At 37.7% G+C, this 14,248-nt stretch overlaps 1 protein-coding gene across 1 annotated transcript in view; it reads left to right on the top strand.

Annotated features, from left to right (window-relative positions):
* Positions 1 to 14,248, top strand: part of SGCZ (sarcoglycan zeta) — a 728,738-nt gene that overhangs the window by 399,395 nt on the left and 315,095 nt on the right. The window lies entirely within an intron of this gene.

The following is a 14,248-nucleotide window of genomic DNA, read 5'->3' on the forward strand; positions in this document are numbered from 1 at the left end:
TACAACAAGAAACAACAACATAATTTTAAAAACGTTACAGTTTAACAGAGATAGAAATCAAGAAAGATATATAGAGAAATTGTCAGGAGTTTTCTGTTGGGAAGGCCCGCTTATACATCAGCATTTTTAGTTGTTTCTTAAACATGCCCAGTGAGGGAGCCACGCGAATCTCAGGAGGTAAGTTGTTCCAGAGGCGAGGAGCCACCGCCTAGATGAAATTTAGGATCTTGCTGCATCTTGCAGTTTTAGGGTGCCAGCTGTTCTATAGCAAACTAAAATTTGAAATCTGAATGTTCAATTTAAAAAGAATTGTAGTCTTTCCAAGGCATTGTTGAGTCCTTAGATTATAACAGTTCAGAAGGGAGATGAAATTACAAACCCCATAACTCTGGATAGGAAATGGCACCTCTGCACATGCTCCACATCATCTATTCTAGTTAAGAACTGGCATTGCACTTTTTGTGCTGTGTACTGAAAGGGAATTGGTACAACATACAAATGGGCAATGCTTTTGAAGGTGGAGAGCAGGGAGATTTAGATTCACTATTTTTTTTTCCAGAGCATTGAAAGGTTATTCTTTGGACTGTAACTTTTTGCTTGTATCTCTTTGTGAACAGTATAGAGCACAAGAGGTTATAATGCAGTCCATTTTAATTGCTGCCATTAGTGTTGTCAATATTCAGGCTTCCCTTTTTTATATAAGTTTTTTCCCCTGCTGGTAACACTGGCACAATATTGTGCAGCAATACTGGGCCATTTCCTGATGTTTTGAATCATGATAAAGAAGCATAATATCCCATATTCATAAACCAGAGATTTTTTAAAGAATTGAATATACACAAATACAGCAAACATAGACAGACTAGATGACCGTTAAAGATAAAAGCAATGCATTTATCTTTTTTAAACTTAAAAAATGTTTCAAATTTTTAAGTACAGCTTAGTTTAGGAAACAGGCATGTTGTTGTTGTTGTTTAGCTGTTAAGTCATGTCTGACTCTTCATGACCCTATGGACCAGAGCACGCCAGGCCCTCCTGTCTTCCACTGCCTCCCAGAGTTGGGTCAAATTCATGATGGTAGCTTCGATGACACTGTTCAACCATCTCATCCTCTATCGTCCCCTTCTCCTCTTTCCTTCACACTTTCCTAACATCAGGGTCTTTTCCAGGGAGTCTTCTCTTCTCATGAGATGGCCAAAGTATTGAAGCCTCAGCTTCAGGATCTATCCTCCCAGTGAGCACTCAGGCTTGATTTCCTTTAGAATGGATAGGTTTGTTCTCCTTGCAGTCCAGGGGACTCTCAAGAGCCTCATCCAGCACCACAACTCAAAAGCATCAATTCTTCTGTGGTCAGATTTCTTTATGGTCCAGCTCTCACTTCCATACATTACTACAGGAAAAACCATAGCTTTGACTATTTGGACTTTTGTTGGCAAGGTGATGTCTCTGCTTTTTAAGATGCTATCAAGTTTTGTCATCGCTTTCCTCCCAAGAAGCTGGTGTCTTTTAATTTCGTGGCTGCTGTCACCATTTGCAATGATCATGGAGCCCAAGAAAGTAAAATCTGTCACTGACCCCATATCTTCCCCTTCTGTTTGCCAGGAGGTGATGGGACCAGTGGCCATGTTCTTAGTTTTTTTTGATGTTGAGCTTCAGACCATTTTTGTACTCTCCTCTTTAACCCTCATTATGAGGTTCTTTAATTCCTCCTCACTTTCTGCCACCAGAGTGGTATCATCTGCATATCAGAGGTTGTTGATAAGACTGGCAGTCTTAATTCTGGCTTGGGATTCCTCCAGTCCAGCCTTTCGCATGATGTATTCTGCATATAAGTTAGGTAAGCTGGCGGACAATATACAACCCTGTTGTCCTCCTTTCCCAATTTTGAACCAATAAGTTGTTCCATATTCAGTTGCTCCCTGTCCCACATATAGATTTCTCAGGAGATAGATAAGGTGATCAGGCACTCCCATTTCTTTAAGAATTTGCCATAGTTTGCTGTGGTACAAACACTTGAATTGTGCAATTTTGCACCCCCCCCAAAAAAAAGCACTTTTGCATTTAAAACACTATATACAAAATTTATGAGTATTGTTTCATAGAAAAAAAATCACTCTCACCAACAAAGTAACTCTATCAAGAGCACCAGGAAAAGAATGGTATAATTCTCCCTTACTGTGTTTGAGGATGAGACACATGGAAATTTACATACGAAGTTATCACCTGGGCCTAAAGTCAATTGCTATCCCAATTAGCATAGACCCACTGAATCAACTGTCGGTGATAACTCAGTAGGTCTACTCTGTGGGGGTATTACCAATTGGATTAATTCCCTGGACAATAAACTGAGTGAGCATAAAAGTCTCCTGGTCCTTGCCTTATTCACTGTGGTGAAATCCTATGGCAATCCTTTTCAGGGTTTCTCAGTTAGAGAGTACTCAGAAATGGTTTACCATTCCCATTTCTGGAAGCAACTTGCTCAAGGCCACACAGGCTGGCTATACTCACAGGAGGCACAGTGGGCAACTAAACTCCCAACCTCTAGTTCCACAGCCAAATACTTAAACCACTGAGCTATCTAATGCATACATATAAATCAGGGCCTGCAAATTTTTGCAAATCTTTTTTGTTTAATTTTTTTTATATGTGAAATGATGCCCTAATCTGAGAAATCTTCAGATTTAGATTTATAAAATTCATAAGGATCTTCTTTCAGTCATACTGGAGTCCTGGTTGCCTGGGGGGAAGTAATCCATGAATAAGAGGCAAATGACTGCACATTACATTATACAGCAACCATACTGTTCTAGCATACTCTAGCAAATGTTTTATGGCAATCTCTCAAAGAAAGCACTATCGTGTACCCACCTGGGCTCTTTTTAGTGCCTTGCCCTTGATGTAATAATATAAGTACATTTTGCATGAAAGGGGACAATATTTTATGTTTTAAGAAAGTTATTTGGAAATAAGGCAAATAAGTGATACAGAAACAGTATTGTGTGTCAGCACTTCAGGGACAGAGTACATCTTTATTAGTGTCGTTCTATTTAAGTTATTATTTCCAACACTGAAAGGTCAAAACTGTTAATTTTTATCATCTTTTCTTAATGAAGGAAATTGCTCTAAAACAACAGCAGTCTGCATTTCATTTTTGTCAGTCAGTAATATTGAGCCGTTTCTTTGTACCAAGAAAAATGCAGGTGTGTGCATAGTCAACAGCTCATGAATTTCTGTTAGAATAAGAGGATATGGAAATGAAGGGATATCGTAAAAGTTAATCCAGAAATCATTAAAGCAATTTTTGCTAAATACCAGAAGATTAGCAATCTAGTGAATACATGTGCCCTGACATTCTCAGTTATTAACTTTCTAAATTGCCATGTACTGAGACTCGTTTAGAATGAAGAATGGAATTATTTTAATTGAGAACTGGATACTATTTTTTCCCTGAAGGTTTTCCTCAAGTCACCTGCTGTTATCCACCTGAGGCTGGAAAGAGGGTGAAGTCCAATATGTTAGCCCATCTTTTGTTTGCTTCTGCTTTCTGTTGCTGTTAATAAATTTACCTTTATTTAGACTGTTACAAGCAATGTAAATGTTAAATGGGAGCCAAGGATGTAAACAACTTTATCCCAAACTAAACTTGCCATACTATCAATTCACAAGACATTAAAAGCTTCCTATTAAAGGGACTGTGACCACATCCTGACACAGCTCACTCCTGTTCTCTACACATTACAATGGACACCTGAGGGAAAGAAGATGATGCAATTAGACGTTTCTGTGTACGTAGGTTTCCTTTCCTCTGATGTAAATCTGTAAATCTCAAGGTTCCCTTAACCATGATGAATATGTTTTTTGTTTATCACTAGCCCCATTTTTCATCCAAGTCTTAATCCCATAAACATGGTGAGATCACTTTTAGGAGGAATGATGTCTGGTCTGGCAAACCTGCAGGCTCAGTATCGGAAGCCTCTCTTTCCTCCTCTGCTGGCATGATGAGGTCTGGGTTCATTCAACACTAGATAGCTAACTTGGCTAGTCCCATTTATCAGAACATGACAGGAAGGGGGGAAATCAGACTGTGTTGATTTTTTCTACATTCAGGGTTTATTTTTTTTAAAAAAAATCTCAAACTCTTTTAGCCTGAAAATATGATTTGTGATTTTTTCAACATTCTTTTTTATTTTTTATTTTTATTAACTACAACATAAACATAAACATAAAATACATAAACTAAAATACAAATCCACTGTGTTCCCCACCACCATAGTCAGGATCTCGTGCAGTAATCTTCTTCCTCAATCTTTGTTCTTCTCTATTGTCCTCTTCTCCAGAACTGCATTGACTCTTGATTTGGAGCTTTCCCTTTTCCTCTTGTTAGCACATATTCAAGAAATCTGTCCCATATATCATAGAAATTATTCTTTTTCAACTCTCCTTTCTTAACCTTTAAATTGCAAGTTAGCTTATAATTTATAACTATATTCCATAATTCATTATACCATTCGAAATTCAGATTTTGATTTCCATTGGTAATCAATTCTTTTGTCATCTTATCGTATTCCACATTCTCAAATATTGATAACAAAGCAATATCAGGATTAAATTTTAGATCTTTTTCACATATGTCATTTAGTTCTTTAAAGATTAGTTTCCAAAATTTTTGTACTTTTTCACATTCCCATGACATATGAAAGTATGTACCAATTTCCTTCTCACATTTCCAACAGACATTCAGATAACTAGTGTTAATTTTATTCAATTTTGTCAGTGTCAAATACCATCTTAAACCCAATTTGAAAAATAATTCTCTTATTCTCACTGACATAAATCTTAAAATCCTCATTTTCCACATCTTCCTCCATTCTTCATCATTTTTTTCCCCTAAGTCTTGTTCCCACACTAAATTCAATCCTTTCTCAGTCTCTTCTTCTTCTAGATCAAGCAGGAATCTATAAATTTTACTCACTGCACCCTTTACTGAATCAGTCATCTGAATATCTTCATATGATAACAGAATTTGTTCATACTTCATATATTTTCTACCTTTATTATACTTCTCTACCCATTCATTAGTCCATCTTTCTAACTGCATATAATTCAACCATGATATATTCTTATTTTGAAGGATTTGTTTCATTTGATCTTTCGATCTCATTTTATACAACCAGTCTTTTAGTCTAATCACTTTTTTTCTTTAAATAATTCTGCATAAACTTTCATATTGGCAGAAAAGTTCTCTATTTCAGTCACTAATCGTAATGGGGAGTTACTGTAAATGGACATAAATTCTTTCTATACTTGTACCAGGTGTTTAACACTGTCTTTAAAAACGGGTTATTAATTTTGCTTATTTTATATTTCTTAATCATACCAAATAGATATTTTTCAATATCCACCTGTAATTCTGATTACTCCATTTTCTACCAAATTAATCTTTCTCGGTTATATATAATTTCCCCAATGAAAGTTGCTAATATAATAAATTTAACAATAAATTTAGTAAATGCAGTTATGAATATTAGATGTTGTAACGGAACCCAAAAGATGACGTCATTCCTGCATGTCAATCAAGGGATAGAGCAGGAGGGGCGGAGTCAGAATGACAGTTAGACAGCTGGAAGAGACAGTTAGGGAGTTGGAATAAGATAGGGATAGAGAGAAGTAGGGACAAGAAGATGTGGAGAGAGTGCCAGGGTTTAGGAATAGATAAGAAGGGGTTAAGAAAGGAAATTCAAAGAGTAAAATATATTTAACAAGCAGGAATGAACACATAAGCATAACATAAGGAATACCAGTGATTGAATACATGATTTAATATATGCATACCTGACCCAGTTATATATTTGATTCTCCTCATGATTTTATTCATTAATAAAAGAATTTTTGATCAAACCCTTTGATTCCTAAATTATATGATCAGCTCCTATGTGTGTGGGATTTGAATTGGTATTAAGAGAATATCTGGTGGCAGCGAAAAGGGCGTATTTACCTTTGTAGAGCCCACAGATATAAAGGGCGCAAAGGGGATCGCCACAGTTGTCAATACAGCTTATTATCCCCTAGTACGTAGACTCTTAGGGATTCAGTTGCTTTCATTTCTTTGATATGATAACAAATTAAACAGTTTGTTATCATATTAAATAAACGAGAGCAACTGAATCCCTAAGAGTTAAAAGTATTGGGGAATGATAACAGGTATTGACATCCAACATGAATCTTAACAGTATCCCAGTCTTACTTCACATGAGCCAGTGTGAGGTAATGGAGAGACTGATGAACTAGAATTCAGGTGACCAGAGCCATGGAAGCTGACTAGCACTGGTAAAGCCACTCTATAAATATCTGACATGCCTTGAAAACCCTATTAGATTCACCATAAATCAGATGCTGTCTTGCCAAGGGCAAAGGTATTTTTTGGTTTCAAGACGATTAACTTGGCTGTAGAGAGAAAAGTTACAAGCCTTTATTAAAAGAAAAGAAAGAAAAAGCCATGGTAAAATGGATGTAAAATATAATCCTAAAAATAAAGGAGTAACTTTAATGCAAAAGGCAAAGAAATGTTCTGAAAACCCATTCAGCCTCCAGGAAGCCCTGTAAATGGCAGTGAGTCCATTCCATCTCAAGTCCCCATGTCATTTGTTGAGTCCGTAGTTATGTAGAGTGCAGAGTGCTTTTTGAACTGGCCTGCACTGAAACTCAGCCATGGCCCCAAATCCTAGCCCTTTTATACCTATAAGGCAGCTAGCAGCTGCTGTTTATTTATTTATTATTTATTTATTTATTTATTTTACTTATATCCCGCCTATCTGGTCGGTTAAGACCACTCTAGGCGGCTAACAGCATAAAATAGTATAAAAAATTTTAAATAGAGGAAACCTTAGGAGAGGGAGGAAACAATAGGAGAGGGAGATCACACCACATTCCTTCTGAATTGGCAAAAAGTGTGAAGAGTAACTGTTGACCTAATATATTGCCCTCCCAGCCTGGAAATAATGAGGCTCCAACCCTCTATCATTTTTCTGACCGGCCAAATCAGGTCACCTGTGGAGCTTAGCATAAAATGCCAGTGCAGACATTCTGCCTTGAATGGTGCAAGGGTCCAAACCTTTAAAATAAAGGTAAACTGCAAATTGCTGCAAATGATCCACCATTATAGGGCATGGCATACCCAGGCCCTCACATTTACAAAAGGTGAAAAATTCCTTGCAGGCCGCTGCATAGCTGCACCTAGTGCTTGGAGCAATTGCTGAACTTATCACTCTTTTGGCTTCAATGCTCCAATGCTCCATACCTCCGGAGGCAATATGTCTGGACAAACTTGACCTTCCAGGACCAACTCCTGAACCTGCTGATTCAAACTGGCAGTGTTACAGAGTTTTGAATTTCTGCTTAAAATTCTCTTTTTTATACACAGCAGAAGTACAGAGACTCATGGAGAACAGCTTCCCATTCCCAGATGATTCACTTGTTTTTTCATTAACTGGCACTTACAGTCTCAATAACTCTTTGAGACATTTATAGTAGAAAAAATTAAAATGTTTCTTTAGCTCCAGTTGGGAATGTTGTTGTTGTTTAGTCATTAAATTGAGTCCAACGCTTTGTGACCCATGGACCACAGCACGCCAGGCCCTCCTGTCTTCCACTGTCTCCTGGAGTTAGGTCAAATTCATGTTGGTATCTTTGATGACACTGTCCAACCATTTCATCTTCTCTCGTCCCCTTCTCCTTTTTCCTTCACACTTTCCCAACATAAGAGTCTTTTCCAGGGAGTCTTCTTTTCTCATGAGATGGCCAAAGTATTGGAGCCTCCACTTCCAGTGAGCACTCAGGGTTGATTTCCTTCAAAATAGATAGGTTTGTTCTCCTTGCAGTCCAGGGGACTCTCAAAAGTCTCCTCAAGCACCACAATTCAGAAGCATCAATTCTTCACCAGTCAGCCTTCTTTATGGTCACCTCCATACATCCATACATCGCTGCTGAAAAAACCATAGCTCTGACTATGCCAGGAGTGGGCAATTAATTTCTATAAGGCGGCTCATGAAAATCTGAACTGTGTTCGGGCATGGGTAGTAATAGGCCCCCACTGGGTGAGGCTCTGCGGTGAACAAACTACAAGGCTGACATAGTTAACTCCCTAAACTTTTTAGGGAGTTAACTATGTGAGCGTTGTAATTCGTTCACACGGGGGGGGGGGAGAGAAAAATACCATAACACTGAGCTAACTCACCTGTCCTCCATTCCCTAATGGCCTTCCTCTCCAACTGTTTTCTATTGCGCGCAGGCGACGTGATGCATCATCTCGTTGCCTGTGCAATGATTGCTTCTGGCCTCTTGAGCTGCAGGCTCTGCACTCTGTGGCTCAAGAGTAACAGTCAAACTCACAAGATCCTAGTGTCAGATCTCACGAGTTTTGGTTACTACCATGCTAGGTGACCGGAGCCGGAGCTCCAGCTCACTCAGCGGCGACGGGTGGGCTGGACTGGAGTGACGATGGGCGGGCCAGACAAGAGTGGCTCTCGGGCCATATGTGGCCCACAGGCTGCACTTTGCCCAGGTCTGGACTATGTGGACCTATGTTGTCAAGGTGATGTCTCTGCTTTTTAAGATGCTGTCTAGGTTTGTCATCTCTTTCCTCCCAAGAAGAAGGCGTCTTTTAATTTCATGGCTGCTGTCACCATCTGCAGTGATCATGGAGTCTAAGACACCTCTCCCTCTACAGAAATATTATGCTAATTCAAACCAGCAAAGAGACTAAGCAAGAGTGACGGAGCCTTTTTAACTGGTCCATCTCCCATCCCCTGTTAAAGCAGCATCACCTGTGCGATGCCACTTTCGGAGCAGGAGGGCAAAGTGTTCCCACCGCGGCAGTGCAGTGCCTTGGCGGTGTGGACATTGATAAAGAGACCCCTCACTAATTGGCAAAATGATAATAAATGTGCCTTCAAATAATTTATCTAACAGCTGTATTGACATCACTTTAAGTTTCCACAGGCAGATGTCCAGAGTTAATTTGCCTTTGGACAGGACAGTTATGATAAACTAATTCCTTTCTGAGGTAATAACTACATACCTTTACAATAAACACATGTTCTCCGCAGACAGGTCAAGGTAAAGTTATAAGAAAAATAAAATCGTAAAATAAAGCTGTGAAACAGAAGGAGTTCCTACTAAAGCTAAGAATAGCCTATAAAGGCCTATACAAAATGGAAATCTATACAAAATGTATGTGGACGTGTGCAAGCAAGCATGAGCACAGAGGAAAATTGGGATACATCACATTAACTTCCATCTCATCTTTTATGAGATATAATGTTGTTATAACGTTGTTATATTTAATGTTTTATTATACATGTTGGAAGCCACCCAGAGTGGTCAATTGACTAGATGGTTGGAGTATAAATCAATAAATCAATAAATCAATAAATCAATAAATCAATAAATCAATAAATCAATAAATAGATAGATAGATAGATAGATAGATAGATAGATAGATAGATAGATAGATAGATAGATATGATATGATATGATATGATATGATATGATATGATATGATATAATATGGCACTACAGAAGCACATAAGGCTGAGATATGTTGAAAATGCTATCAGGGTCACCATTAGACCTAATGTATCATTCTGAGGTAAGATATATATCTTTCTGAGGTAAGATATATAATCTTACCTCAGAAAGATTGAAACTCTCTCACACACCTTCTCAGGTCAACTTATATCACCTCATGCTAACAGCACCTCCTGCTCTCATTCTCTGGCAATCATCATCCATTTGCAAACTCACTCTCTACCAGGCATTTCTCCTCTGTCAATCATTTTTCACAAATATCCCTAACCATATTTAACATTATTCACTTTTATATATGCGGAAAACATGCAAAGTGTGTATTATTATACCACCAGTCCCTTGTTAATCACACATGATGCTCTTTTCATTCCCATTTTAAATTCCCCCAGGGCCATCTCTTTTATTGATTGATTTACTGCATCTTTACAGCACCTTGACTGCACAATTCATTAAAAATATAAAATAGGAACAATAACTGTTGCTGAGACCTCCCTAACTGTATCAATACACAGGAAACCCAACAATGTTGGCCTGGTAGAAAAACTTTCAGTGCAGAAGCAAACCTAGCCAGTTGGCGCCTTCATTACTAGAGAATGGAATGAAGGCTCTGAGCAGAAGTGCATTACAATAATCAGGTTTAAACACTGTTTGCAATTTTAAAATCCTTCATTCCAAAGTTGTCTCATTGTTTAAATAACTGCAGAATTAAAAGCTTCAAGATGTGACATGGGTCACTCCTGTTCTTGGGTTGAATAAATGATGGCACCTTTCGGAATAGGGTGTTTGTTCTGAATACTTGCGTCTATGCATATTAATTACCCTCCAAATTGACATTAGAGCTGTGCCCTGGAGTCAGTCTATTTACATTTTTAGCTGGTACTCCTTTTGCATTCATGAAAGATTGAATGTATGCTTACTGGCCTAGCCTTCCTTCAGACATTTTTGCCATACGACATCTGCATAAATAATATTTACTAGTGGTCTTTCTATGCTACACAGTTATAGCAGTCAGATATCATTTTAACTGCCATGGTTCAGATCTATACTTTGGAATTGTATGATCAGATACTTAGAATTCTCTGAGAGATACAGTAGCTCTTTACACTCTCCTGAACCACAGCAATGAATTCTAAGTATACCAAGAACTACAGATCCCAGGATTCCTTAGAAGTGAGCCATGGCTGTTAAAAGTCCTATGAAATTGCTATAATCATGTGGTGTGGGTACATGTTCAGTTATGACTAGGGAAGTAAATACTTGCTCTCTTGTTCAAATGAGCCAAGAATAAGGAATTGCAATGTTGGTGGGGTTTTTCATAAAGCTGCATGAGAGTAAATATTTTCTGGTGTCATCGACTGGATGGTTTTATGCAAATTGTACTGTAAATTGTACACATTGTTAAAAACTATGATAGCTGCTGTTGTGTTTCATACAGTAGACTTAAAATAAATGAAGCGCTGGTTGGGTTTATTTTTTAAAAAATCAGTTTTTCTGTGCTCACTGTGTATCTATGTGTCTATTTTGTTTCTCCAAGGAAAGGATACTACATTTTCTGCTAGATTTTTGAGTAGAGTAACCCAGAAGTATTTTGCTTAAAATTACAAAATTTTGATGAGAGGAAAAAAAACCACTCAGTATGTCATTCTTTCATTGGATAAAAAAAAATTGTCTGCTTCGGTGTTTTGCCATGTCATGGCTCTCTAGATTAACCAGAACAAAAAGTTTAACAAATATGTTTTCCATTCCTGGTCAGGATGTGCTATTCTGAATTGCTGAATGACAAATCCCATAATTCTCCATTCTGGGAGTTCCACTTGAAAGAATGACACCTACAGAAACCTGAATGTGGCTCACAATGATTAATTCAATGATTAATTCTTAAATATCAAGGATTGATACTGAATCCTTGCACCTCTTTGCAGGTATGGTTTCTCATACACAGGAGAAAAGGGCCTAATGTTATGGCCCATTACAGTCAGTGTGAGAGGTAGAAGAGGAATGCAACCGAAAAAAAAACTGGATTACTATATACAGTGGTATCTTGCAAGATGAATTTAATTCGTTCCACGGTTAATATTGTCTTGTGAAAAATTCATCTTGTGAAACGTGTTTTCCCATAGGAATGCATTGAAATCTAATTAATGTGTTCCCATGGGCAAAAAAAGTCAGAACAAAGTCAAATTTGGTTTACAAAGGATTTATTAAGTGCTCTTTAAAGCCACACACATTGTACAGATGATTTAAAAAATTCAATCAAAAAACTTTAACTTTTTAAACATCATAGAAAAACATTTAAAAATCAGCAAACATGAGGTAGGAACAAAAAACGGAAAACATTTGTCTTGCAAAGCACAGCCGTAGGAACATTTGTCTTGCGAGTCATCAACCCCCCCCATTGCCAAAACCATTTGTCTTGCGAGTGTTTTTGTCCTGTGAGGCATTTGTCTTGCCAGGCACCACTGTAGATCATGATGCACCTCTACGTTGGAAAAGTAGTCAAATATTCAGTAAATGTCTGAGTATTTAATTGATCTGCATAGGCATACAGGACGTTTTTCCCCACTTAAGCTGAAAGCATATTTTGCAAATTATTTATTTTCTGCAGGAAGCCAATGTAGAAGTTTTAATTAGTGTTATATATGGTTAATTAGTGTTATATATGGTAATACGCAAACTGAGCTGGTTCTTATGGAGTTTGAAGGAGATAAGATTTCATTTATTCATCTTATATTGTCTTTTTAAATCTAGCTTTCCCTTTTGTACTCTAGGAGTGTGGTGCTGGTAGATGCAGATCCCACACACACGTACACTTTTAGTGTATAATTATAATTGTAATCATGATAGAAGAGGAAGAAGTGTGCTAATGGCAATTGGGAGGTAGCATGGTATTGTGATATGCTTGCTGAATTGAGGGGTGGTGGTGGAATGGAAGTCAAATCCGATGATCTTTCAGATGGTATACCCTGTTGTGTCCTTTTAGAGGGTCAGTCCTGCTGCACTTGGTAGGAGTCCCATGTAACTGTGCCTGGGATTACAGCAGTGATGTCCTAAAACAATTTCTGCTGTAATACTGTAAGCGGAGAATATACAGTAGGTTAATATATAGCAATAAATTTTGAGACATTGTGAGTAATTAGGCCACCTCCAGAACTGGGATGTTTTGCACGTCAAGCATGTATTTAGCCAAACGCCAAATAAAAACATGTTTTGGAAGAGAAATCATAAAACTTCTTAAGAAATCTTATTATTTTGCAGTGTTGGAGGATCCTCATGCAACTCTGCTATTCTCACCCCCAAATTTGTTTAATTGTATATATTTGGCCACTAAGGGGCATAAAGGGACTTTCTTAGTAAAATCCCCATCCATTTTGGTAGGAAAATTTGGGGTAATGGGTACAGCCCTTTGAGGGTCCCAAGATGGAAGTTTTCAGCCTCCCGAACTCTGGGTTTTGTCTACCTTAGGTATAAACAATCTGCTCTAGGTTGACCAGTGCTGTGACTCCTTTGAAAGCCCACTTCTTACAGACAGATAAAAGGTGTGGTCACAATTGGGTGGCTTTGTTTTAAAGTCTGCCAGAGGTTGTATGACTTCCAGATGCATGTAAGGTTTGTTCATCTTATTTGTCATCAGCAGGAACGAAATATTTCAGAAGTTTTCTCCCTGATGGGTGAGATTATGAGGTTGTGAATTTGTCTCATTTCAGTACATTTTTCAGAAAAATTCACACTACTATTTTCAAATAGAGAAATTCTATCATCTGTGCAGAAAGCCTTTTATTTATCAGAAATACCACAAATTTTGTGTAAATACTGGTTGATTTCCTTTTGCTAATGCTGCTATGGACAAAGAAGTTCTGGTCTTTTCCCTCTTGCTTAGGAATTAAACATCTCACAGCCCATTTTTTGAGGACAAGAAAATTTACAAGTATTAGTTACATTCTTATATCCTTGTTTCTGCCTGCTTTTAATGATACTATTCAGCTGCAAGTGTTATATAATTTAATGTCCATATTGTATTGATTATTTGATTGGTTTGACAAGTTGAGTGTGTTGGTTATAAATTGCCTTGAGTCTTGGGAAACAGTGTCAGAAAGTAATTAAGAATGACATAGTGGGATAAGGGGATGAGTTACGAACTTTATTCTAGGGAACATCAGAACTCTTTGAAAGTTTTGCCAACCATTACGTCATGAGAAATTGACCTGGAATGATAAGCCTGCACACTATTTTTTGGTCTTCCTTTTCAAGGTACAGCTGTTGCAGTAGTTCAGCAGGTCCCAGTTCAGTATGGGACATGCTTCATGAAAGTGGAACATTTTGAAAATAGCTAACCTGCAAGGAAGAAGTGGAGGCATTAATTAAATATGAAGAGGCACTTGAAATGGAAGGGCAGTGACAACAAAAATGGATGATACTTTTAAGAAAGGACAAAGTCAAGAGTGGTGGGAAAGAAGATATCAGAATTCTAATGCATTTCAGACCTTCATTCTGTATTAGAGTGATAATTCTAATAAAAAGAGAATTCCTTTCTCCAACCATAAGACCAGCGCTCTCTGCTCTTGATCAAACTTGAGATTCGGATTGTGTTGTATAAGAGTCTTTAAGAAACACATTTGGATATTTTCTTTCTCTGTGTTTAGAAAGTACAACAGGCTGGTAAATC

The sequence above is a fragment of the Pogona vitticeps genome, chromosome 5 (genome assembly GCF_051106095.1).
Source record: "Pogona vitticeps strain Pit_001003342236 chromosome 5, PviZW2.1, whole genome shotgun sequence".
NCBI lineage: Eukaryota > Metazoa > Chordata > Lepidosauria > Squamata > Agamidae > Pogona > Pogona vitticeps.